The following is a 24,789-nucleotide window of genomic DNA, read 5'->3' as shown; positions in this document are numbered from 1 at the left end:
GAGGAAGGGTCACTTCAGCTGACACCTGAGTGACAAGCAGCCAATCCAGTGAAGACCAGAATGTTCCAGACAGAGGGGAGGGCTAGTGCAAAGGCCCTGAGGAAAAAAACAGCCTTGGTGTGTTTGAGGAGAGAAACTTTGTGTTGCTGGAGTGTGCTGAGTATGTGGTGTGGTATTAGGTGGGGCCAAGGAGGAAGACAGGGCTAGCTAATAGGACCTTATTGGTTGGGATAATGAATCTATAAATTTTTTCCTAAGGGCAACAGAAGACAACAGAGGTTTTAAAACTAGGAAGAGTCTGGAGAAAGTATGGTAATATAATGTGAGGTTTATATTCTAAAAAGATTACTTTAGCTGATGAGTGAAGTCAGAATTTTAGGGAGATCAGAACAGAAGCAGGCAAGACCAATTAGGGAATAATTTATAGGGTAGGAGGCAAGGGTTGATGGCATCTGGTATTTGAGTAGTGACAGTGAAGATGAAGAGAAGTTGATGAACTCAAGATCTATTTTGAAGGTAGATCCAATGGGATTTACTGATAAGTCAGATATGGGGAGAGGGAGATGGTGGAAAGAAATCCAGGAACAGTCTTATATTCAAATAATGAGTAGAGCCATTTACTGAAATGAGAAAAACTGAGGGAGAAGCAATCTAAGGATGGGAAGGGGGATCAAAAATTCTATTTTGCATATGATAAACTTGAGACTTTTATTAGATATCCAAGATGAGACATCAAATAGGTTTTTTGATATATATGAGTCTGGCATTTGGGGAAGAAGTTAGACCTGAAGATATCAATCTGGTAGCAGATGCATTTTGATGTTACATAAAACCATGGAATTGGGGCTCCTGGGTGGCTCAGTTCGTTGAGTGTCCAACTCTTGATTTTGGCTCAGGTCATGATTTCAGGGTCATGAGATTGAGCCGAGTGTTGGGCTCCACATTGAGCGTGGAATCTACTTGAGATTCTCTCTCTCCCTCTCTCTGCCCTACCCATCCCCCAAAACAAAACAAAACAAAACAACCATGGAATTGGGTGAACTTTTCTAGGGAGTTACTGTAGACAGAGAAAAGACCAGGACCCATGACCAAGCACTGAGACACTCTAACATTTAGAAGTTAAGCAAAGCAAAGAACCCACATAGGAAACTGAGAAGGGGTGGTTGGCAAAACAGATGGAATCCCAGGAGAGATACGTATCACGGAAATGAAGAGGAAAACATGTTTCAAAGAGGGAGTGATCAATTGTGTCCACTATTCCCAAGTGCTTGAGTAAGACAAGAACAAAGAAACCACCACTGGCTTTGGAAAGATGGAGATGACTGGTAACCTCGATAAGAGCCAAGTTAAGTTCTTAGTAGAGTGTCAGAGATACTTGATTAGAGTAAACTGAAGAGGCGAAGTGCTATAAGGAATGAAGCCTGGAACAGCTGTTTCCAAAACCCACAGCTAATATCATCCTCAACAGGGAAAAACTGAGAGCTTCTCCCATAAGGTCGGGAACACTACAGGGATGTCCGCTCTCATCACATTTATTTACAATAGATTGGAAGTCCTGGCCACAGCAATCAGACAACAAAAAGAAAAAAGGCATCCCAATCAGCAAGGAAGAAGTCAAACTTTCACTGTTTGCAGATGACATGATACTCTATATAGAAAACCTGGAAGACTCCTATCAAAAAACTGCTAGAACTGATAAACGAATTCAGTAAAGTCACAGGAGACAAAATCAATGTACAGAAATGTGTTGCATTTCTTTACACCAATAATGAAGCAATGGAAAGAAATTAAGGAATCAATCCCATTTACAACTGCACCAAGAAAATTAAGATAGGAATAAATCTAACCAAAGAAGTAAAAGACCTGTACTCTGAAAACCATAAAACACTGATGAAAGAAATTGAAGATGACACAAAGAAATGGAAAGACCTTCCATGTTCATGGACTGGAAGAACAAATATTGTTAAAATTCTATACTACCCAAAGCAGTCTAAACATTTAATGCAATCTCTATCAAAATATCACCAACATTTTTCACAGAGCTAGAAGAAACAATCCTAAAATTTGTGTGGAACCACAAAAGATCCCGAATAGCCAAAGCAACTTGAAAAAGAAAAGCAAAGCTGAAGGCATCACAATTTGAACTTCAAGTTATATTACAAGCTGTAATAACCAAAACATTATGGAACTGGCACAAACACAGACGCATAGATAAGGGGCACCTGGATGGCTCAGTGGGTTAAGTGTCCGACTCTTGATTTTGGCTCAGGTTATCACCTCAGGGTCATGGGATTAAGCCCCACATTGGGCTCTGTGCTCAGCGTGGAGTCGGCTTGTCCCTCTCCCTCTGTTCCTCCCCCAACCCCCGCTCTCTCTCTCAAATGAATAAACACAATCTTTAAAAAAAAAACAAACAGACACACAGATCAATAGAACAGAACAGAATACCCAAAAATGAACCCAGAACTATATGGTCAATTAATCTTCAAAAAAGCAGGAAAGAATATCCAATGGGAAAAATAATGTCTCTTCAACAAATGGTGTTAGGAAAACTGGACAGCAACATGCAAAAGAATGAAACTGGACCACTTTCTTACACCATACACAAAAATAAATTCAAAATGGATTAAAGACCTTAATGTGAATCCTGAAATCACAAAAATCCTAGAAGGGAACACAGGTAGTAAGTTCTTTGACATAGGCCATAGCAACTTCATTTTAGATATCTCCTGGGGCAAGGAAAACAAAGGCAACAATAAACTATTGGGACTATATCAAAAGAAAAAAAGCTTCTGCACAGTGAAGGAAACAACAAAAGTAAAAGGCAATCTACAGAATGGGAGAAGATATTTGTAAAGGACATATCTGATGAAGGGTTAGTATCCAAAATATATAAAGAAATTACAAAGCTCAATACCCAAAAAACAAATAACCCAATTTAAACATGGGCAGAAGACAGGAATAGACATTTTTCCAAAGAAGACCTACAAATGGCCTAGAGACACATGAAAAGATGCTCAATGTTACTTATCATCAGAGAAATGCAAATGAAAACTACAATGAGATATCACCTCACACCTGTCAGAATGGCTAAAATCAACAACACAAGAAACAAGAGCTGTTGGTGAGGATGCAGAGAAAGGGGAACCCTCCTGCACTGTTGGTGGGAATGTAAACCGGTGCAGCCACTCTGGAAAACATGAGGTTCCTCAAAAAATTAAAAATACCCTGCAATCTAGTAATCAAACTACTGAGTATTTACCCAAAGAATACAAAAATACTAATTCAAAGGGATACATGGAGCCCTATGTTTACAGCAGCATTTTATCTCCAATAGCCAATATTACTGAGCATTACTGTAAAATATTACTGAGCCATAGAAAAGAATGAAATCTTGCCATTTGCAACGACATGGATGGAGGTAGAGAGTATTGTGCTAAGCCAAATAAGTCAGTCAGAGAAAGACAGATACCATATGATTTCACTCATATGTGGAATTGAAGAAACAAAACAAACGAGCAATGGGTAAAAGAGAAAGGGGGAGGCAAACCAAGAAACAGGCTCTTAACTATAGAGAACAAACTGATGGTAGGTGGGGGGGTGGGTAAAATAGGTGATGAAGATCAAGGAGTGTACTTGTTGTGATGAGCACTGGGTGACGTAGGGAAGTGGTGAATCACTATATTGTACACCGGAAACTAATATAACACTGTATGTTAACTAACTGGAATTTAAATAAAAACTTTAAAAAATTGTTTGCTTGGAAGAATAGCAGTGAAATGCGGCAGTGGCTGGAAGGGAAGTTGGAAGGTTATAAGAGCATGGCCCAGTAGAGGCCCACACTCAATCCTATTCTGGTTTCTTGGCTTACTACTAATATCTGCGGTAGAAAGCAGGATCTTGAGGGTTTGTTTTTTTGTTTTTGTTTTTTTTTTTTGAGTCACAGATATAATCAACACTTATTGAAACATTTATTGAACACCTACTAGATGCAAAGCACAGTGGTAGGAATCAGAATAGAACTAAGGATATGGGCTCAGATTTTCAGCACTTGAGCTCTTGCCAGGGAGCAGAACACTAATTGTAAACTTGTGGAAGTTGGTTCCAAGGAAGCAAAAAAAGTAGGCTAAGCTTCAGGTCCCACTGGACTTTTATTGTAGTTCACATCTGACCGATGAGATGACAGATGAATGGACAGGTTGTCAATAAGAGCTCCTACTTTCCACACACATACCATGTTTATCAGTTTGGCCCTGCAGATATATATTTTTTTCTTTAGTTTTTTCAGTGGGAAGTTTGTACCATTTGACCACCTGCACTTATTTCACCCATGCCTCCACCCCCTTGTGGATATTAAAAGAAGAAGACAAAAGAAACAGAAATAAATTAACATGTAATAAAGATGGCACAAAATGTATATTGAGTGTTAGGGAATATACATTTATGTATAAAGTATAAAGAAGGTGAGCAACAAGAAAAACACCCAAAAAAGAACAAAGAAAATATGAAGGAAAAGAAAATATGAAATATGAAAGGAAAGAAGCTGCAAGTGCTGAATGGCCCCAGGACTCATAATAGCTAAAATTGGGTTGCTGAGTAACAAGTCAGAAAGAAGCATCGGACAGTCATTCAGCCATGATCAATCAGTATTTTTCCTAGAGATCATAAGCTACTCCAGCAGCAGACGGTAAAAGTCTTTAGGGTAGAAAGACCTGTTCAAGATTCCTCACTTCCCCTGGCTACTGGTCCCCTAGGAATCTTTGGTGGTCTGGCAATCCCCTCACCCTCTGTGCTCTACTCCCATCCTCCCCCCCAAACTGGGATCACCATCTGGCCTGGTTCATCTTCTGGATGATGATGGATGACTTACAGAAATAAAGGCAAGAGTCAGATAGAAGGAGGGAAGCCAAATATGAACAAAAGGACAGGGATAGAGTCCTTTTCCTCTGGCCCCATATTAATAAGCTTTGTATTTCCTTATGCCCAGGGGATCTGCAAGGACACTTCTGGTGAGAGAAGGAAGAAAGAATGAAGTGAGAGAAGGTAACGCTTACTGCATGCCTCTTACATGCCAGAAATTGTGCTTAGGCTTCTCAGGTTTCCATGTTTGTTCCTGACAACAATCCTGAGTTGCCTACGGATGAGGAAACCATGAGAAAAAAGGAAAAAAAGATGAGGATTTTGTCCCAATTTACACAGCCAGAGAGAAACAGAACTGGAGTCTGAAACCAAGTCTGTCCAACTCTAAATACCAGTCTCTTCTCATTATAAATAAACACCAAGGAGTTGGTTACCTATGTTTACAATATATTAAATCAAGAAGAAATTACATAAAATTAGTAAGTAAAAAATACATGAATGCAGTGAATTTGTGATTCGGGGTGCTCTGAATTAGCATTTTTGTTGAGATTGCAAAGGTCAACTAAGCTAAAAACTAGATCAAAATAAACTTTATGAAACATTTTTAGAAACCAGATTAAAGGGTATAATTAGGTGCTACGTAGATCTGTTTGGAATGGAATAAAAATTTACATCTGTACAACTACCACAAAAGAGGTATATAAACACACACTTACAATCATTGTCTTCAGAACTGAGAGTAAGTTATAGCCATGATACACCATTAATTTGACAGTGTGTATTTCCTAAAAGACAAGGACACTCTCCTATACCACCACAGTAAAACCTGCTTATTGGGAAATTATCTTAATAATGATACTACCATCTACCATCAAATCCACAGTCCCATCCAAAATTTCACCAACTGTCCCAATCTTTTTCTTTTTTTTTTTTAATTATGTTATGTTAGTCACCATACAGTAGTACATCATTAGTTTTTGATGTAGTGTCCAATGATTCATTGTTTGCGTATAACACCCAGTACTCGTTACAACACCTCTGTTTTTTTAATCTAGAATCATGTTTTGCAGTTAATTGTCATGTCTCTTTATCTGGAACAATTCCTTAATCTTTCCTTGCCTTCCATAATCTTGGTTATTTTTGAAGAGTACAGGCCACTTATTTCACAGAGAGTCTGTTTGGGTTTGTCTGTGTTGTTCTCATGATTAAATTCAGGTTATGATTTTTGACAGGAATGCCACAGAAGTGATGCTACGCCTTCCAATTATCACATCAGGAGGCAATGATGTCCATTTGCCCCATTACTGGGGATATTCACTTTGACCGCTTGGTTAAGGTGATGTCTTCTAGGTTCTCAGTGAAATTACTATTTCTCCCTTTGTAATTAAAATACTTGGAGAATACTAGTTGCCAGTGATTTTTCTAACTCCAGCATTCCTCATATCTTTCTTGCCTAAAATTCCCTCCCAATGATTTGTTTATTCATTTACTTATTTATATTAGTATGGACTCATGCATTCCTATCTTATTCACTGGGTTATAATCTTTTGGTATCTTACTAATTTGGATGTTCAAATAATTGCAGATTTGGCCAGTGCAAGTCCCTTCAAGCTTCTGACATTTTCTGACATGTCCTCATCACTTTTGAGCACTAATTATCTTTAATTTACTTATTTCCTCATATGTCCTGTATATAACCAGCCGGCTGGCATTGTCGGCCCTGACTGCCTCCCCGGACCAGGTGCCAGTCACCTCCTTAGCCCTGGACCGGCAGGCTACCCCAACTTCAGCTACCTCAAGGGGAGGTAAGGGAACCAAAATTATTTTTTTAAAGAAAAGATAAGGAAAAGAAGGGGAGGAGGACAGGAAGGGGACAGGAAGAAGAACTCAGCTTCACCCTTGAATGATAATTTGTGATTGATCTTCTCAGCTGGCAGCCATCTTCCTACAGCACTAGAAGATATTCCATTTTAATTTGGCCTCTATTTCTGACTTAGAGAAGTCAGCTGCCAGGCTAATTATTGTTTTGGGAAGTTGCTTTTTCTCTCTGGTTAGTTTGGAAATATTCTCTTCGAGCACAATGTGTAATGGTCAAGAGCACAGACCTGGGAAGTAGATGATCTGGATTCAAATCTCAGCTTGGCCACGTACTAGCTGTGTAATCTTGGGAAGATTTGGTAACTTCTCTGTGCCTTACTTCCTCTTAAAAAAAAATGGGGATAATAGTCACTATCTATAAATCAGTGAGTGTGTGAGTGTGTGCACATGTATGTGTGTACACGTTTGTGTGCATATATCTCACTTAGGAGATTACCTGGCACAAAGTAACCAGTATATAAGGGTTTGCCATTTTACTGTTAGTAGTGGTTGCAGCTGTAGTTGTTTTTGTTGTATCAAAGTTTTATTCTGATACACAGGGGTGGATTTATTCATACTTATCCTGCTTGGGAGTTGGTGAACTTCTTCAATCTAGGAATTCATGTTTTACTAATTCTCAGCTACTCTCTCTATTCTCTCTGAAACTCCTGTCTGGTACTAGTTTTTATATTAATTTCTATGCTCAGAGTTTCTGGCCCCATGAAAATGGTATAAATTTATACTCTCTAACCACCTCTTAGCACAGGGTTGGAGTGTGCACTTTTCACAGGAGACTTATTTTCTTCCATTCAGATCTCAGGCTGAGACAACACTATCACTTATCATGGCCAACGAGAAGAGTTTTTCTAGTACTCTTTTCACTGAGAGGGGCACCTTTCCGATTCCCACATTTATTCAGCAGTCTCGGTTCTAGCTCACTGCTTGGAATATGCCCAAAATGCATTTCATATAGCTGCATGGATACTTAGCACCTATGAAGGTATACAGCGTTCTTATGTGTACCACTCAGGCATTTGACAATTGTCTTTTTAACGCAAATTCCTAGAAGTGCAACTGACCCAGCATGAACAGGCTGAACAACATGGTAGTCATCGTTGTGGAATCTGGAGTTAGAAAGATACAAGTTCATATCACTTAATAGCTGTTATCATCAAACTCTTTTTAGTTATGGTTTCCTCACTTACAATACAAGAGTAATAACAGTTACTAAAAATAAAAAATATAACACAGGCTAAGTATTTGGCACAGCACCAAGTCCATGGTAGCTTTGATAGATGCTATTATTGTTGTTACTATTCTAAGCATTTCCAGTTTTGATCCACATAGTGAAAGTACCATCTACAAAGATCAAATCTTATTTATAGACCTACCAACAGTGTGTATTTCTAAGTCTTTCCATTCTCATCAATCAGTCAATCTTGTTAAACTTTGCTGATTTCATAAATGGAAAATATCTCAATTTTATTTGTACTGATACGATCAGCAGTGCAGTTGTACATCTCTTCCTAATTTTATTGCTCATCCATGTTTGTTCCTCTGTGAATGGCCAGCTTAAGATCTTTGCTCATTTCTCCACTGACATATGTATTTGCTTCATCTGTAAGAACTGTTTATTTATTAAAGATAAAAACATCCTCATCTATATTTTGCTTCTTTGTTAGAGTAAACTTCAGATATGAAAGCACTTCCTTTATAAAGGATGAATTCATTGTCAGAATAAACTGCAGATGTAGTCTTTACTGATTTGCTGCGGTAATTTTGGTTATTACTAGTCTTGTTTGCCAACTTCACATGAAAACAGCATAGGGATTATCTTTCTAGATCAGACCCCATCTTGCCCAAACATTGCAAAGTTCTGTTCCTAAAGGATGTCCCAGAGAACATGATAAAAAAATAAGAGACCATGTGTAGCATAATACTACTTGCAATTATTTAGGATCTGTTCAGAGTTTATAGGCAGATTTACTACAATTTAGTTTCTCATTGGTTCTGAAATAAATTCACCAAAACCCCTTTAAAATTACTTTTCTGCCTGTGTTAAGTACCTCTCCTTGTTATTTTTCGGGAGTTTTAAGAATGCCCTTTCCTCTATTTCCAGATCCACCATCTTGGTGCATGTTCACCTTACATATGCCATTCATGATTTGATAGATTTCTACTTTACTGGCCAAAGAGTCCTCATCTTTCACTTTGTCCTCATATGTCAATTCCTTTTCTCTCCCTCCTACTCCTCTGATCATTTTATAATGAATTGGTAACCACAATAATGAAATTTACTGAGAAAACTAAATTTTGAGATGCTGCCATAACTAATGGAGTCAGAGAAATGATGAAAAGGGCTTTAATGAGGTTTGAAATATGGTTGGAATATTACAGATAGAAAATCAATTTGGAAAATGCTGTCAGCTTCATCCACAAGGGAAAAATTATTTAAACACACACATCTAAAGGACAGAAATAAGTTTGAAGGCAATGAAGAACTGACAATTGTTTTATAACAGAGAAAGCTCACTCTTTCTTTATTTACCTATATCTACCTATCTACCTACCTATCTCTCTACCTATCTATCTATCATCTACCACTATTTTGCTATGATTAAAAGTCTAACTTGGTAAATATCTAACTACCTTGTCCAATTCTGCAAAAACTAGTAAATAATTAAGTATCTGACAATTGTAAGTAATTTACCCTTAACTCTAAATAATCTTGGTGGTAGAAGGAGAAGTTTTATGACTCCTTAGCAATACCACTTACAAAAGACTATGTATACCCTTTTACGAAGATGGCACCGAAGGCTAAGAAGGAAGCCTCTGCCCCTCCCAAAGCCGAAGCCAAAGCAAAGGCTTTGAAGGCCAAGAAAGTGGTGCTGAAAGGCGTCCACAGTCACAAAAAAAAAAGAAGATCTGCATGTCACCTACATTCTGATGACCCAAGACACTGCGTCTGCGGAGGCAGCCCAAATATCCTCAAAAGAGCGCCCCCAGGAGAAACAAGCTTGATCACTATGCCATCATCAAGTTCCCCCTGACTACTGAGTCAGCCATGAAGAAAATAGAAGACAACAACACACTTGTGTTCATTGTGGATGTCAAGGCCAATAAGCACCAGATCAGACAGGCTGTGAAGAAGCTCTACGACATTGACATGGCCAAGGTCAACACCTTGATCAGGCCTGATGGAGAGAAGAAGGCATATGTTCGACTGGCTCCTGACTATGATGCTTTGGATGTTGCCAACAAAATTGGAATCATCTAAACTGAGTCCAGCTGACTAAATCTAAATATAAATTTTTTCACAAAGAAAAAAAGACTATGGATAATTAGGGTCACCCCATACAATGGGTTTTATCTTCCTCAAGAAAAAAACTAAATTTTGTGGTCTCAGGACTGATGAATATTTTGGAAAAAAGTATATCTTTTCCATAAAGCCACTTAGGCTACATACTTCACATACTGTAAAACCTTATACATCAAAGAGAAATTAATGTTTAAACAGATTATCAGGTTACAGAACAATTAGAAGCCACAGTTCTCTTAAAATAACTTTAATGAGACCTGAAAAACTGCTTCAAGTCTGTGTTATTTAAACATTCGGCATATTCTCTGTTCTTAATCTTTGAAAATTAGATGAAAGCCATGGCCTTTCCAGAAAAATCCATATACAATTATAGAATACATTTTGAATATAAATTTTCAGAATTTACTAGGATCCCAAGCCTCCAGGCTCAGAAACTATTACTCCAGAGGAAATATTGTTTTTAAGGCTATCACTAAACACCTAATATATGAACTAATCTCCCTTCTCTACCTTAGGCACTCCATTTATTTATTTTGGAGCACAGAAGAGTTAACGTTTCACACATTCATCTATAAGCTCTTCATCCACGCTTTGCAGAGTAAAGCCTTGACAACTCTTGGAACGCACTGCTGATGCAGCTCCTATTGGATCTCCACTCTGCTATGGAGAGGAGCAAGAGGAGCATCCTGACTGACTATACTGGAGATCTAATGATGTGCCAGAGCACCCTTAGCAATATGACACATTAGAAGACAACTACCACTAATCTGCTTGGTGCCTGGTTCCTAGGGTTCTTCTTCACAAGCTGACTATGCAACTCTGGTCTCTCACATATCAACCTGATTCACTTTGGTGATGGACCCTTTCCCGCCCCCTCGCTTTCCCTTTATCATCTACTGGATAGCCTAAAGTATATAGAAGTCAGACTACCACAGTGAGGCTGAAAGTATATCTGAAAAAAGAAGTCAACTTTCCAGCTCCCAGCCTTTCACAGTATATAATAATTTCACTATTAAAGGTGGGGGGAGGTGACTTCTGAGAGTAACAGATCCACATTTATTCAAATCCAAATACAGAATATTCTGAGTTCAAGCATAATTTTTTTTTAAGCAAACAGCTACTGGGCCTGATTCTATGGATTGCCTACCCAATAGCCATACCCATCTTATATGCTAACAAAGCCCTGCTTTCTTTGAAGCAACAGTATGTCCAACCTAGGATATGACTCATGACTAGTCCACTAGTCATTTCCAACTAATATGAGCCTGAAATGCACCACAGATAGACAAGATATTGATTCTCCCTAACCCTTGGGGCAGATGGGCAGGGCTTGGAGCAGTAGGAGCTTTCTCTTCACTCCCATGATGTATAACAAATGTTACATTTCCTATGTGTGCCAAGAAAGGAAGAAGGTCAAGAAGCAAAGGAGAATTCTGTTCCCTTTGATAGACACTCAACCTGTCTCCTTTCCTTACAGCTAGCAATAACCTTCTGGTTGAGTTCTAGTCAATGAAGTATTAGAGAAAGTCTGCTGAAAGCCTCTTGTGAATGCTTGTCTTACTTATTTTAAGGACAATGATGAGAGGAAAGCTTTCTAGCAATGCCTTTTCTCTTCCATCATACCTCGAACAAGGACACAATGCCTGAAGCTATAGCAGCCATCTTGCTACCAAGACGGCAACAAAGCACGAGGGTAAAAGACCAACAGCTAAGTAGAGCAGAGCAAAGAGATGGAAAGAGTTTGGAACTTGATTATGTTGTTGAACATCAGAACCAAGATCAGCAATTGTCTACTTCCCATCTTCTTATCAATGGGGATAAAAAAATGTCTATATTACTTACAGTTGACTGAAGCATACTAGTGGATGGGAGATTTCAAGTCATTTTTTTTTTTCCCTCTGAAGCATCCTCTATTTCTCACTTGGTAGGAATATCAGCCCTTCTGCTTCTCCCAGTTATCTACTGCCTTATCATCTATTAATGCCTTTGCCATTTTGAGTCACCACTTTGAGTCTGACTAGGATGATGCCAGATTTAATGCTATTAATTTCTACTGGACTCTTTATAGCTCAGAACTTCAAGTCTCCTAGAAATTTTAGTACATTATGGCAATACTGTGTGTAATTCTGCAGCTATGTGGAAATTCTTAGAGCCACTACAGATTCTTAAATTCAGGATGCATTAGTTTGCTTAGGCTGCCATAACAAAATACCACAGACCGGGTGGCTTAAACAACAGAAACTTATTTTCTACATATTGGAGGCTGGAAGTCTGATCCCAGAGTGCCAACAGACTTTGTCTGCAGGGGCCTCTGTCCTCAGTTCACAAAGAGCAGCCTTTTCACTGTAACCTCATTAGTCTTTCCTCCAAGTAAGTGAGCACCCCTTGGTGTCTCCTGCTCTTATAAATACATCAGGCCTATTGGGTTAGGGCCCAACCCTTGGGGTCTCATTTAACCTTAATTTCCTTAAAGGCCCTAGTCCCAATATAGTCACATTGGAGCTTAGGACTTCAACATAGGAATTTTGGGAGGGACACAATACATTCCACTATGCAGGGCTTGGGTTAAAAAACAACAAATCCAAAAACTCTGAACCAACAACCTGGGAGCAAATATCTTTCCACACATTCTGAAAGATAATTTAACCATTTCTTTTCCAATATATGGGACACAGAGAAAGGAATTTTTAAATAGGTATGTATAGGCAAAAGCTCAGGAATATTTAGATACTCTCAACCTATCTATGAGCCAAAACATCAACCAGTACTTTTCAATAAATGAAAAGCACACTGCAAAAATACAACTTTGGAAATCTCTTTTTAAAAATACATGCAATAACACTTTTGTTCCCATATAGAAAAAAATGGTGTTTAAAAATGTACATTAACAAAAATGCCACATTTGTCAAGCTCAACGCACTACATGATGTATGATTCAATTTATGCAGTGTTCTGAAAAAGTCAAAATTACGGGGACAGAAAACAGATCAGTAGTTGCCAGGAGCTGGGAGGGTGGGTGGAGGCATTGCCTCCAAAGGGGCACAGGGAAACTTTAGGGGTGATAGAATGTTCTACATCTTGATTATGGTGGTACTTATATGACTACAAGCATTTGTCAAAACTCATAGAACTGCACACTAAAAATAATGAATTTTACTATCTGTAAAACATACCTTAATTTTTTAATGGGAGAAAATGGCCCATTTGTGGAGCAATATGAAACAAAGGGTTACTCTGTGCTCAGTTAATCCACACTGCGGTAGCCAATCAAGAACTCTAGAAATACAACAGTCACCCACGTTCTATGTGAATTTTTAAGCTATAAACATCTGTGGCAGAAAGAATCTTGTGTTGCAGGATACCATCCTATGTGTTCAAGACTTTTATGATGGGACAAACTTAACGTCTGAATTATATATCAAATTATTAGATTTAATTTACCAGTAAGGGATCACAAAAAGTGAAATCCACTGCTGTGGAAATAAGCAATTAATCTTAATATTTCATAGCATAATTGTGCCTTCCAATGGGAAGAAGGGCAAAAATGATAAATTTGATAATGATAAATTACAGATGATAAGAGCTTACTTAAATTTAAGAACATTTCATGTTTTACAAAGTATCTTATACACACTGCCTCATCTGATTCTCACAGTAATTCAGGAAAGCTTAATAGGTGCGGTATTATATTTTCCCCACTAGACAGGTGAGAAAATGAGGCCAGATGGGTTAGATGACTTGTCTGCAGTCCTGAGGTTAGTACATATAGAGTCAGAAAATGAACCAAGATATTCTGACTCCAAATCTAATACGTTTCTCCATAAATCATCTGGCCAATTAAAAGGAACATATCTCAAAACTATTCCCCAAATCTCTAACTACAAAGTCAACTAAAACCTGAAAAAAGCTGTATCAACCCTCAAACACACTACAGCTTCTTAAATGGTTCTTTAAAATTAAAATGAGAATATAGCAGAGGCAAGCTACTGCTCCAGTGAAAAAGGAAGTAGACACACAGTGAGTTCCTATGATATGCCAGGCCCACTATTTCATATTTAATCTTATAACAATCTTTAGAAGTTGTATTATTATTATCCCCATTTCACATTTAAAGAAACCTGGGTCCAAAGATATTAATTTTGTTGCCAGAGTCACACAGCTCATAAGGGAGAGAAACAGGATCCAAATACAAATCTGTTAGATGCTGAAGCCCTTTGTCTTAGGAGACAAAGGAAGATATTTTAAACCTACACATTGGTACAGACCAAGTCAAAATGTCAGTAGTTCCATAATTTTGAATCCCAAACAATCAATCAATCAATCAAGGCACGCTTTGTTCATATTTTCTTCACCTTTAAAATGTGGAATAAGTGTTTGTTTTTTCCTCCTACACATATATAAAACCTCTTTGACTCTCCTGAAATGATCTGAGTTCACCAAAAACAGGTGCTTCAATACTACTGCAACCTCTGGATACCAGTGTGGTGCCCTGTAGCAAGGTCAGCCAGCGCTTGAGATCAAAAAGCAAAATAAGCCAAAATGAGAGTAGAAATAATTCCAGGAATTCTGACATTTTCCTTAAAATGTAACTCTGCTTTAAAATTACACATTGAAGGGGCACCTGGGTGGCGTGGTTGGTTGAGCATCCAACTCTTGGTTTCGGCTCAGGTCCTGATCTCAGGGTTGTGAGACTGAGCCTTGCACGGCCTCCACACTCAGCGAGGAGTCTGCTTGGGATTCTCTCTCCTTCTTCCTCTGCCCCTCCCCTTTGTACTCTCTCTGTCTCTCAAATGAATAAATAAATCTTTAAAAAAAATAAAATAAAACTACACATTAAATGTTTAAAAATATCTCAGTTTTGCCTTTAAAAAAATCAAGAGTCTTGGAGTGCCTGGGTGGCTCAGTCAGTTAAGCGTCTGCCTTAGGCTCAGGTCATGATCCTGCGGTCCTGGGATCAAGCCCTATGTCGGGTTCCTTGTTCAGCAAGGAGTCTGCTTCTCTCTCTTCTCCTCCCTACTGCTTGTGCACTCTTGCGCACTCTCTCTCTCTCTCAAATAAATAAATAAAATCTTAAAAAATAAAAAAAAAAATAAAAAAATCAAGATTCTTAATTATTAAGATTATAGAAGGAATGGCTTATTTTTTTAAATCTTTTTATCCAGCACAGAATAATGCCCATGCAGGCATTTGAGAAATATTTCACGGTGAGGTTCATCATAATGATGATTATTAGATAGCTACTTTTACATTGATTTGTCTTTAGTGGCTTTCATGATAACAAAAGTGAGGGAAAAACTAATTTCGAGTTTTTATTGTTTTACAATGTCACATAAACCTGGGAGTTATCTGTTCCTAGGTGTATTTTTTCTCCCATATAGAGATGTAAGTCATTCACTTGCTGGAATAAAACTTACAAAACGAAGTTCATTTTGCTTGCCAAGTGCAGATGAAAGGAAGAGGGGAAAGAAACAGTTTAAATGTAAAAGGCACCTTTTCCCTAATTCCTGAACTAGTTCACACAATAAAATGAATAATTTAACTACCTGAAACTTCATATGTGCAGAACGCTGCATGCAGACCAGTGGCATTTTCACTTCAAATTTGTACAGTCTTTAGTCAGTACCCTTCATCTGCATTTCTAACACCTGCTTCAGTCAGCTGTGAAGTAGGCTGTTCTCTCTATGGTCGCCTTTTATCTTTACTCTGTCCATCCAAAACACAAAAAAATTACATTATACAATATAATTACTTGTCCTAAAAGAGAGAGTAATTCACATGATCTTCTGAAAGGTATTTTCCTTTATTTTATCAAAAGGTAATTTTAAAACAAATTACAATTAATGTTGTCACTCTTTATCACGTATGTCTCTTTCAAACACTGATACTAACTTTGTACAGCGAAAATAACAGCATCTACACTCCTCTGCAATGAGGATCTATTTTAGGAGCAAAGGAAAGTAAAAAATTAAAGGCAATGACTAGTACCATTCGTAAAGTACACAAATCTCTCTTCTAAATTTGTTATTATTGTGCTGTTATTAAAATGATGCTCTTCTAGCTTTGCCTGCCTAACACAACCTATGTTCAAGTTTTATGTATATCAACATAAACATTAGCTAAGTTTTGACTGTAAGCCAATCTACCCTCAATGACTCATATTATTTGTCCTATGTCCTATTTGTCCTACGTAACAGCTTTTTAAAGAGGACTTAAGCCAAACACTTAAAGGCTGAGATTCTTTGATTTAAGAGATTATCTCAGGAAATGAGGAAAAATGGAGAATAGTTGGGAAAAGAACTGTACTAAATGGGACAATTTCTGGTTTACCATCATTCTGTTTATTTCCATCATAGCACTTAATTAGAATGTAATTATTTTATATATTGTCCATTTCGCTATTTGAATGTCAACTCCATCTGGGCAAGGATGGTGCCTGGCTTGCTCACCACTCTTTCTAATGTCTAGCTTAGTTCCAGCCACACAGTAAACACTCAGGAAATATATTTTAAACAAATGAATTTTTAGATCTTCTACCAGATTGAACTGGGATCTGAAAGACTATTTAAATTTCTATTTTCTTAAAAAATATATATGCTCTACATATATATAAGAAAAAATCCCTCAAGTTTGGATCATAATTGGAGAATATTTTCTATTTACACTGATCTTCTCAGCCAAAGAAGATCCGTTTAAGATAACTTTAAGACAATTTAATTCCCATGTCTTTTAAATATGAGTCATTCAAGCATACATTATTATTTATTTTCTACCTTGTTTTAAAAAAGTAAATTTCACAAAGTTTAATCATTTCTGATGCCTTATAACCAAAGTTATATATTAAAACTCCTTATATTTCACCATATAATATAGTGGTTTCTTGATGTTAGTAAAGTAGGTAAAGCTATGTATCCCTAAACATGGGGATATATCAACAGATTCTCATTTTTAATGATTTTGTTGTCTCTTTTCTTGCTTTCAATTTTCAGTACCTACCTACCTCTCTTCACTACACGTTTCTCTCCTAATAAGTTACAATTTATTACTCAGGATTTTCTAAAGTCTATAAATTTCGATTAGAGATTAAGGGTTAAACCCAGTAGAGTTAAACAGCAATCCTTACACAAACATGGAGAGAAAATTCAGTATGTGATGCAATGGAATTCTTCATGGCCCAGGGAGCAAGTGGGCCATACTTCTAGAACTGCAGGAAGGAAAATTCAGAGAGATATGGAGGAAGAAAAGGATGGCGAGGTCAGATACCAAGGTCCTTGCTTGTAAGAGATGGTGAAATAGAAATATCCAGAACCCAGAACCCAGGAGCTAATCAACAGCTTGCTCAGGATTTGCTCTGTGGAAGGTACAAACTCCTGGGAAGTCCCAACATGACTAGGAAATAATAGGGCAGCAGTGCTAAAAGGAGGTGTCTATTGGTAAGTGAACAGGAACTCCAGCTCCTGCACAAGGAATCTAGACACGCCCATAAGCCCCAGCAGGGAGACACCAAGGTGCCATTTGAAATACATGGCAACCCAGAACTAATCATAAGGCTTTTTACAATCCTTCTAGCCTATTTCAAAATTCCGCCAGAGGCTGACATCAAGTTCATCAGTGCTCAGGACTCACTGAGAAAATGCCTATGAACTGAGAAACTGCAGAGACATTGGCCATGACTTTCTATAGGAATCTATGTACTACTCATGAATAAAATACCCAACAGTGGAGGCCAGGCAAAGACAGAAGCAAAAGTGAGATATGGGAGCAGATTCCTCCATAAAGCCTTAATTTAATAGTCTCTAAATCATTCCTAATGAAAACACTAAACAGTGAACTGTTGAGGAAACAACAGAAATTAAGCAATTTCTAGAGAAGGATTAATTTAACAATTCAAAGGAGATTTAAACTTCTGGATCTTCAAGGAAACAAAAAGCTAACCTTTACGAATAAACAGACCCTCTTAAGAGGATAAAAAGAGTGCGAGTCAGGATGGAGTACTGAAAAGTTCAATTTACAGACTATTTTGAAAGAAAAACTTTTACTGCTTTCTGTAACTCGAGTTATCCTATGTTTTAAAATGGAACTCCTTCAGCAAATGATATAATGGAAAGGAGAGCATATGAGAAATAACAGGAACTGGATTCTAGCTGTGGTTCTTCTTATTACTAGCTAAATAAGCCTGGACAAACCAATTGATCTTTTTGACTCTGTATTTCATTATTTATTAAGTGATAGAAATAATGACAGCTAATATTTATTATTTACTAATGTGCCAGATACTCAACCAAACATTTAACACAGACTATTTCATCTACCCTGCCCAACACTACACAAGGTTGGCATAGTTGCTGTCCCTAGGAATGGGAGGCACAGTGAGGGACTACAAACCCAGGCAGTAGGACTCCAGAATCAGTCCCATTTGAAACCCAAGTCTCACAATACTGTGCCCACCTCCCAGGAGAGGTGTGGGGCTTGCCTGAGAAAAGAGATGTGAAAGAGCTTTGAAACCTAGAAGATGCTATACATATATAAGCAATCCAGGGAACAACCTATGAAAGTGCCCTGAGATTTTAATGAGCTTGGCTCAGCAGCTACCACCCTGGTTGGAATCACTATGATCTCCTGGCTGAATTACTGCAATCATTTCCTAAACTGGTCTCCTTGCTCCTACCTTTAATTCTGCTGTCCATTCTCCACAGGGTGGTCATTAAGTGAGATCATGTTCCTGCTTTGCTTAGAACTCTGAAATGTCTTCCCATCTGCTATGAACTGAATTGTGTGCCCCTGGCCAAATTTCCATGTTGAAACCCTAACCCCCATTGTGACCGTATTTGGAGATAGGGCCTCTAGGAGGTAATTGTGGCTAAATGAGATCAAAAGGGTGGTGTGGGGCCCTGATCCAAAGGAGGTTAGTGCCTTACTAGAAGAGAAGGACTCCATCCATATCTCTCTCTACACATCCTCCCCCTCCCCCATGTCAGGCGTGGTAAACAAGCCACTGTCCACATGCCAGGAAGAGATCCCTCAGCAGGAACTGAGTTGGCTAATATCTTAACTTGGACTTCCCAGCCTCCAGAAAACTGAGAGAAATACATTTCTATTGTTTAAGCCACCTAGTCCGTGGCATTTTGTTATGGCAGCTCAAGCTGGCTAATACACTCACTATCTCACTCAGATTTAAAACCAAAGACCTTTCAATGGCCCACAAGGCCCTACCTGTATAATCTGGCCCCTTGTTACATACCTGAATTTATCTCTATTGCCCACCTTGTTGTGGCCTTTCTCCTATCTGAGTACTTTGCAGTGTGGTGTCTCTCTATACAGAACATTATTTCCCCAATTATCCTCATGGCTTGCTCCCCTACCTCCTTCGAGTCTCTGCTCAAACATTCTAAGAAAGACTGTCACTTATCACCTTAAAAAAAGAAAACTGCAACCCTCTAGCTTCCTCCTTATCTTCCTCCCTTTCCTGCTTCATTTTTCCTCCATATATATGTATGTATATACATATAGATACACACACACAGAGGGAGAGATATTTATTTATTTATTTATTTATTTATTTATTTATTTATTTATTTATGTGGGAGAGGGAGGGAGGGAAAGGGGCGAGACATATATATGGCATTAAATACATATTTGATACATATTATATACATTTCAGTTGCAAATCTATATATTTTATAGTTGTTATATCCCCTCAACTAGAATATAAGCTCCGTGAGTTTTTGTCTGTTTTGTACATTTTTGTAGCCTCAGTACAGGGTCAATGAAGTTTTTGTTGAATGAATGAACTAGAGAAACTGCAGGTATGCCCAAATGGCAGCTGCCTTGTGGGTAAAGAAGAAGTGGCACGGCAGGAGGCTGGAGAGAAGGCACGGATTAGATCATGCAGGACCTTATAAGCCATATAAGGGATTTTGGTATTTATTTATCCCAGGAAAAATTGAAGGATTTTAAGCAGGAAAAATGGCATGATCAATTTACATCCTTCAAGATCATTCTCAATGCTAAATGGAGAATGGAATGGAATGGGCCAAAAAAGAAGAAATCCAGAGCAACTGCCATTGTCATGATTAATGCACTTTTTGGTGTTTCTCTATGCAAGGATGTATACACACCATTAATACATACTGATGTAAAAATAAGTCTTTGTTCACCTTATCACAATTGTGTTTGCACAGTTCCCAATACTATCTCTCAAAATTTAAATGTTTCTTTGCCAAATCTTTTTTTCTTCCGAGTAATCCCTGAAAGGAAAATGTACTGACATAACGACTTTTAGCAAATTCTTATTACTAAGACCCCAATTCATAATGTAATCAGTACTCTGAGCTTGTACAAAACATATCCCTGAACAAGATTCATAAAGGTCATGAGTAGCCTAATTTTCTGAGATTCTCTTAGCTATAAATTTGGCTAAGAGCTTGGATAGTATGGGAAAGAAGATAAGTGAGAAAAACACTGGTGATTTAACCTCTAGTGTTCCCTTAAGGACAAACATTTGTCACCTTGACAGCAAGGTGAAAGGTTTGCAGCGAGTGTGCTTATAACAGGACTCTCTCCTTTCTCTCCTCCCTGGGGACCTGTGATTTCTGAACAGGCATTATCTGAACAGATGATGATGATGACACTGAGCCACAGGAAGGGCTGGGGAGGAAAAGAGGTTGAGAACCACATAACTCAGAGCCTCAAACTGAACCACTGCCCCAGGGACCATCACAAAGATTTACTATTTGCTGCTCTTCTTCATAAGGTTCCACTTGAGGCTGGAGTAATCAACCGTATAAATTATCAGAAAACATTCAAACAGTGTCCAATGTTAACAGCGTGGATCCCACTGCAATAATTATGAGTGTGCTCTAAAGCTGAAGTAGGTCCTAGCCTACTACATCTCTACTTTCTATAGAAACTTCTAACATTTAGGGTTTACAATTCTAATGTGAATGTTTGCTGCAGGCTTAAATCAGGTGCTAAAATGGGCCTGATTTTTACTCTTGATGAATACACATAATCCAAATTAGCATTAATGTGATGACACCCAGGCATCAAAAAGAGTAAGATCTTTGTTTTGGCCTATAAGCTAAATTGCTTACACTATTGTCAAAGTGAAATAGGAGGAGATCTTTTGAAAGCTAAAAACTTTTTTTTCCTTAAAGATTTTATTTCTTTATTTGACAGAGAGAGAGAGAGAGAGCACAAGCAGGGGGGAGCGGTAGGCAGAGAGAGAGGGAGAAGCAGGCTCCCCATGGAGCAGGGAGCCTGATGCGGGACTCGATCCCAGGACCCTGAGATCATGACCTGAGCCGAAGGCAGATGCTTAACTGACTGAGCCACCCAGGTGACCCTGAAAGCTAAGAACTTTTAAAAAAATAATTAAAGTTATTAACTTAAGAGCATTTTGAGTTCTAATTTAATTTCAGGACTCAGGGGCATTTATTTCTGTTCTCCTTTGATGGGTGGAATTTTGTCTATAATATTATTTTACACTTTCACTTTGAAAAATATCTTCAGCTGAAATTACTATAAAATCAAAATTGAAGCTATCATCCATTCTAATGAATATTCATTCATCACCTAATCATCATTGACTCTAAGTACTATCAGAAAGACCAAAATTATTTTTAAGGAGAAAATAAACATTTTAACAGAATGAACTCAAACAAACATAATTAATAGAAAGTAAGGTTCCCTAGTATGCCCCCAAAGTGAATGGGAATGGAGCGGACTAGCAGTAGAGAGTTAGAGGGTTGGACACAGAAAGGACGAGATCAGAAGTTCAAAAAAAAAAAAAAAAGAAGAAGAAGAAGAGGGAAGGAAATTAATAGTCAACCTAAAAGGATCTATATTGGTTTAAGATACCAAACATGTCCATTCCTGGGTATCTGCCACTGGATGTCCCTGAACCACCATGTAACTAATACCTATCGAATCAAAATTAATCATCTCACTCAAAATTATTCTTTTGCTTAAACCCCCTGGTTTTGTTCATGACACCACAGTTATTAATCCTAAGACCTTTGGGTCTCCAGTCTGTTTATGTTCCTTGCATTTCCTGGCTTTTCTACATAAAGATATCCCAGACTCTTTCATGAAAAACTTGGCTAGTAAAAGTCTCTAAGTAGGAAAACAACATTATAGTTATATTTTAAAAACAAGAACGCTTATCTATTAGATTCCTGTGAAAATGAAAAGATGGCTAGGGTTTGCTTCAAAATAATACCAAAGTGGATGGAGTATAGAGGAAACAAGACTGGAGTGAGTTAATTGTTAAAGCTGAGAGATGGGTACACAAGGTTCACTAATATTACTTGATCTGCTTTCTAGAAATTTCAAAATCTCTAATAGAAAAAAATGTTGTTGCCTCTATGGAAAATACTGTATCTAGGGAGTAGGTAAAAAGTACAGGGCCATAGCGATGGAGAGGGTCTTGGCATCATTTCTTTTCTTTAAAAAGATTTTATTTATTTATTGAGAGAGAGAGAGAGAGAATACACACATACAAACCGGGGGAGGGGCAGAAGTGGAGGGAGAGAGAACTTGAAGCAGACTCTGCACTAAGCACGGAGCCCAACCTGGGGCTCGATCCCAGGACCATGAGGATCATGACCTGAGCCAAAACCAAGAGTCTGAAGCTCAACCGAATGAGCCATCCAGGCACCCCTCTTGGCATCATTTCTAAAATAAGCTGACTCATATTAGCAGCAACCACTTATGAAGTCTTGTTAATGTGCCAGACACTCTGCTAAGCATCTCTGAGACTCAAACTTATTGAATCTCTTTAACAGCACTGGTAGGCAGGTATCCCTCGTTCAGAGCTTGGTAGTGAGACTCCTTCTGTACAGGGCCTCCCATACAGTAGGCACAAGGTTAATATTAGCTTTCTAAATAACTGAATAAATGACTAAGAAAGCTTTTCCTTTTTCTTTTGTGCTTGTGGTTCTTTCTTTGTAAAAAAAAAAAAATTGAAAGGCGGTAGCCAGGGCATTCATCATTGTTTGTCTAGGCTCAGAATAGCCTACTTCCCAGTTTTTCGTGCACAATCTCACCAATAAACTCATTATTGTCAGGACACTTCTCCTAAGACACCACTTCTGGCATGATACACTCCTTGAAAACTCCTCAATAATGCCTCATATGGTACCAAGCTCAAGTTTAGCCTCCCATTCAAGGTTCTTCATAACACAGTCTCACATAATTTCCACCAGTCAACAAGAATTGGCTTACTCCAGGAAACATCCCTCCTTTCATTGTCTCTTGACTGTGGCTGCCCATCCACCCATTTACTCATTATATATTGACTACCATGTGCCAGGCACTATATTGCCATGATACCTATACAGAGAGAGGTAATGATGAGTATAGCAAGTACGGTCCCTGCCTTTGTTGGACTATATCCACTCTCAGGTTGATCCACGACACTTGGGCTGTTTCTGATTTTCCAGATCTTACATTTAACATCCTCCAAGAATCCTTTCCTGGTCATTTTACCTTGTCTTGCTCTCCTTTTCTTAATTGATGATACCACACATTTAAGCACTTGATTATATTTTTTCTTGTTTTTCTCCAAGTGTTTAACTTAGGCATAGCTCATTTCCTCAATTATACTAAGTCTCTTACAAAGAAATTGTGTCTTATAATCTTCATCACCCACTGAATGTGGGTCAACTGAATTCAATGATACATATACACCATGTCTTTAATAAATAGCTTTTGGTACTGAAAAGAGTTTGGAACATTAAGTCAAACTAACAATAGGCCAAGGCCAAATTTATCTTCAAAAATAGAGACACAAAAAATCTCTAGGGGAAAAAGATGTATATGAAAGGTATAGTTATGCAAATGGAAACAAAAGGAACAAAAAGTAAAATTTCTGCTGTATGGTTTAAGTGTCTCCCAATCACGTATAATATAGTTGGCCCTCGAACAACGTGAGGGCTAAAGGCACCAACCCCCCTTGCAGGTGCAAATCCGAGTTATAACTTTTGACTCCCCAAAAACTTTACTAAGAGTCTCCTATTACTAATAGTCTACTATTGCTAATATATATTATATATAAATAAAAATATACTAATAGTCTACTATTGACCAGAAGTCTTACTGATAACATACACAGTCAATTAACACATATTTTGTTATATTATATATGTTATATGTATTATAACATCTTTTTCTTTAATTTTTTTAATTTAAACATCAGTCTTTTTCTTTAATTCTTTTATTTTATAGCACATAATTGAGACCATACCATAGGCCAAATTTAATAGGGCTCTGCTAAGATGTCAATAATATTGATAAAAGTAAATGAAGTCTTTACTTATTTAACTTTTTTAAAAGAAAAATTATTTTTCAACAGAAGTAAAGATTAATATTCTATATATAGAGACTACACACACACACACATCTTTTACATTTATCTAAAAAGAACATTACTATAATTTAATCATGTATAAAAGTACAACTAAAAAATCTAATAAATTAATTGGCAGGCTTTTCATGTCAAATACACCTTCCTTGCAGAAATTCAGCTATCACAAATAGCAGACCAGGCCTCCTTCTATGTATTACTTGTCCATTTTTGGACTATGCCAGATTCCGTCTATAAGACATTAACATTATAACTCATGAAAGACTAACCCTGCTAGACAGATTTTTGAATAAAGAATCAGTAATAGTAAGATCCCCTTAGCCCCAGTCTGCAATAAACATCAGTATTTCCCCAAATTCTATTTATTCTGCAAAGCTTCTTCTCACGCATC

General features: G+C 37.8%; 1 protein-coding gene and 1 pseudogene across 4 annotated transcripts in view; one reads left to right on the top strand and one right to left on the bottom strand.

The window, feature by feature from the left end:
- The window catches only part of SLC10A7 (solute carrier family 10 member 7), a 250,575-nt gene that overhangs the window by 131,214 nt on the left and 94,572 nt on the right, over positions 1 to 24,789 (bottom strand). The window lies entirely within an intron of this gene.
- On the top strand, positions 9,522 to 10,029 carry LOC115943460 (large ribosomal subunit protein uL23 pseudogene; annotated as a pseudogene).

Source organism: Leptonychotes weddellii, chromosome 2 (genome assembly GCF_054177405.1).
Source record: "Leptonychotes weddellii isolate Sample4059 chromosome 2, ASM5417740v2, whole genome shotgun sequence".
NCBI lineage: Eukaryota > Metazoa > Chordata > Mammalia > Carnivora > Phocidae > Leptonychotes > Leptonychotes weddellii.
The sequence above is the reverse complement of the archived record's forward strand: the minus strand, read 5'-3'. Positions and strand labels throughout refer to the sequence as shown.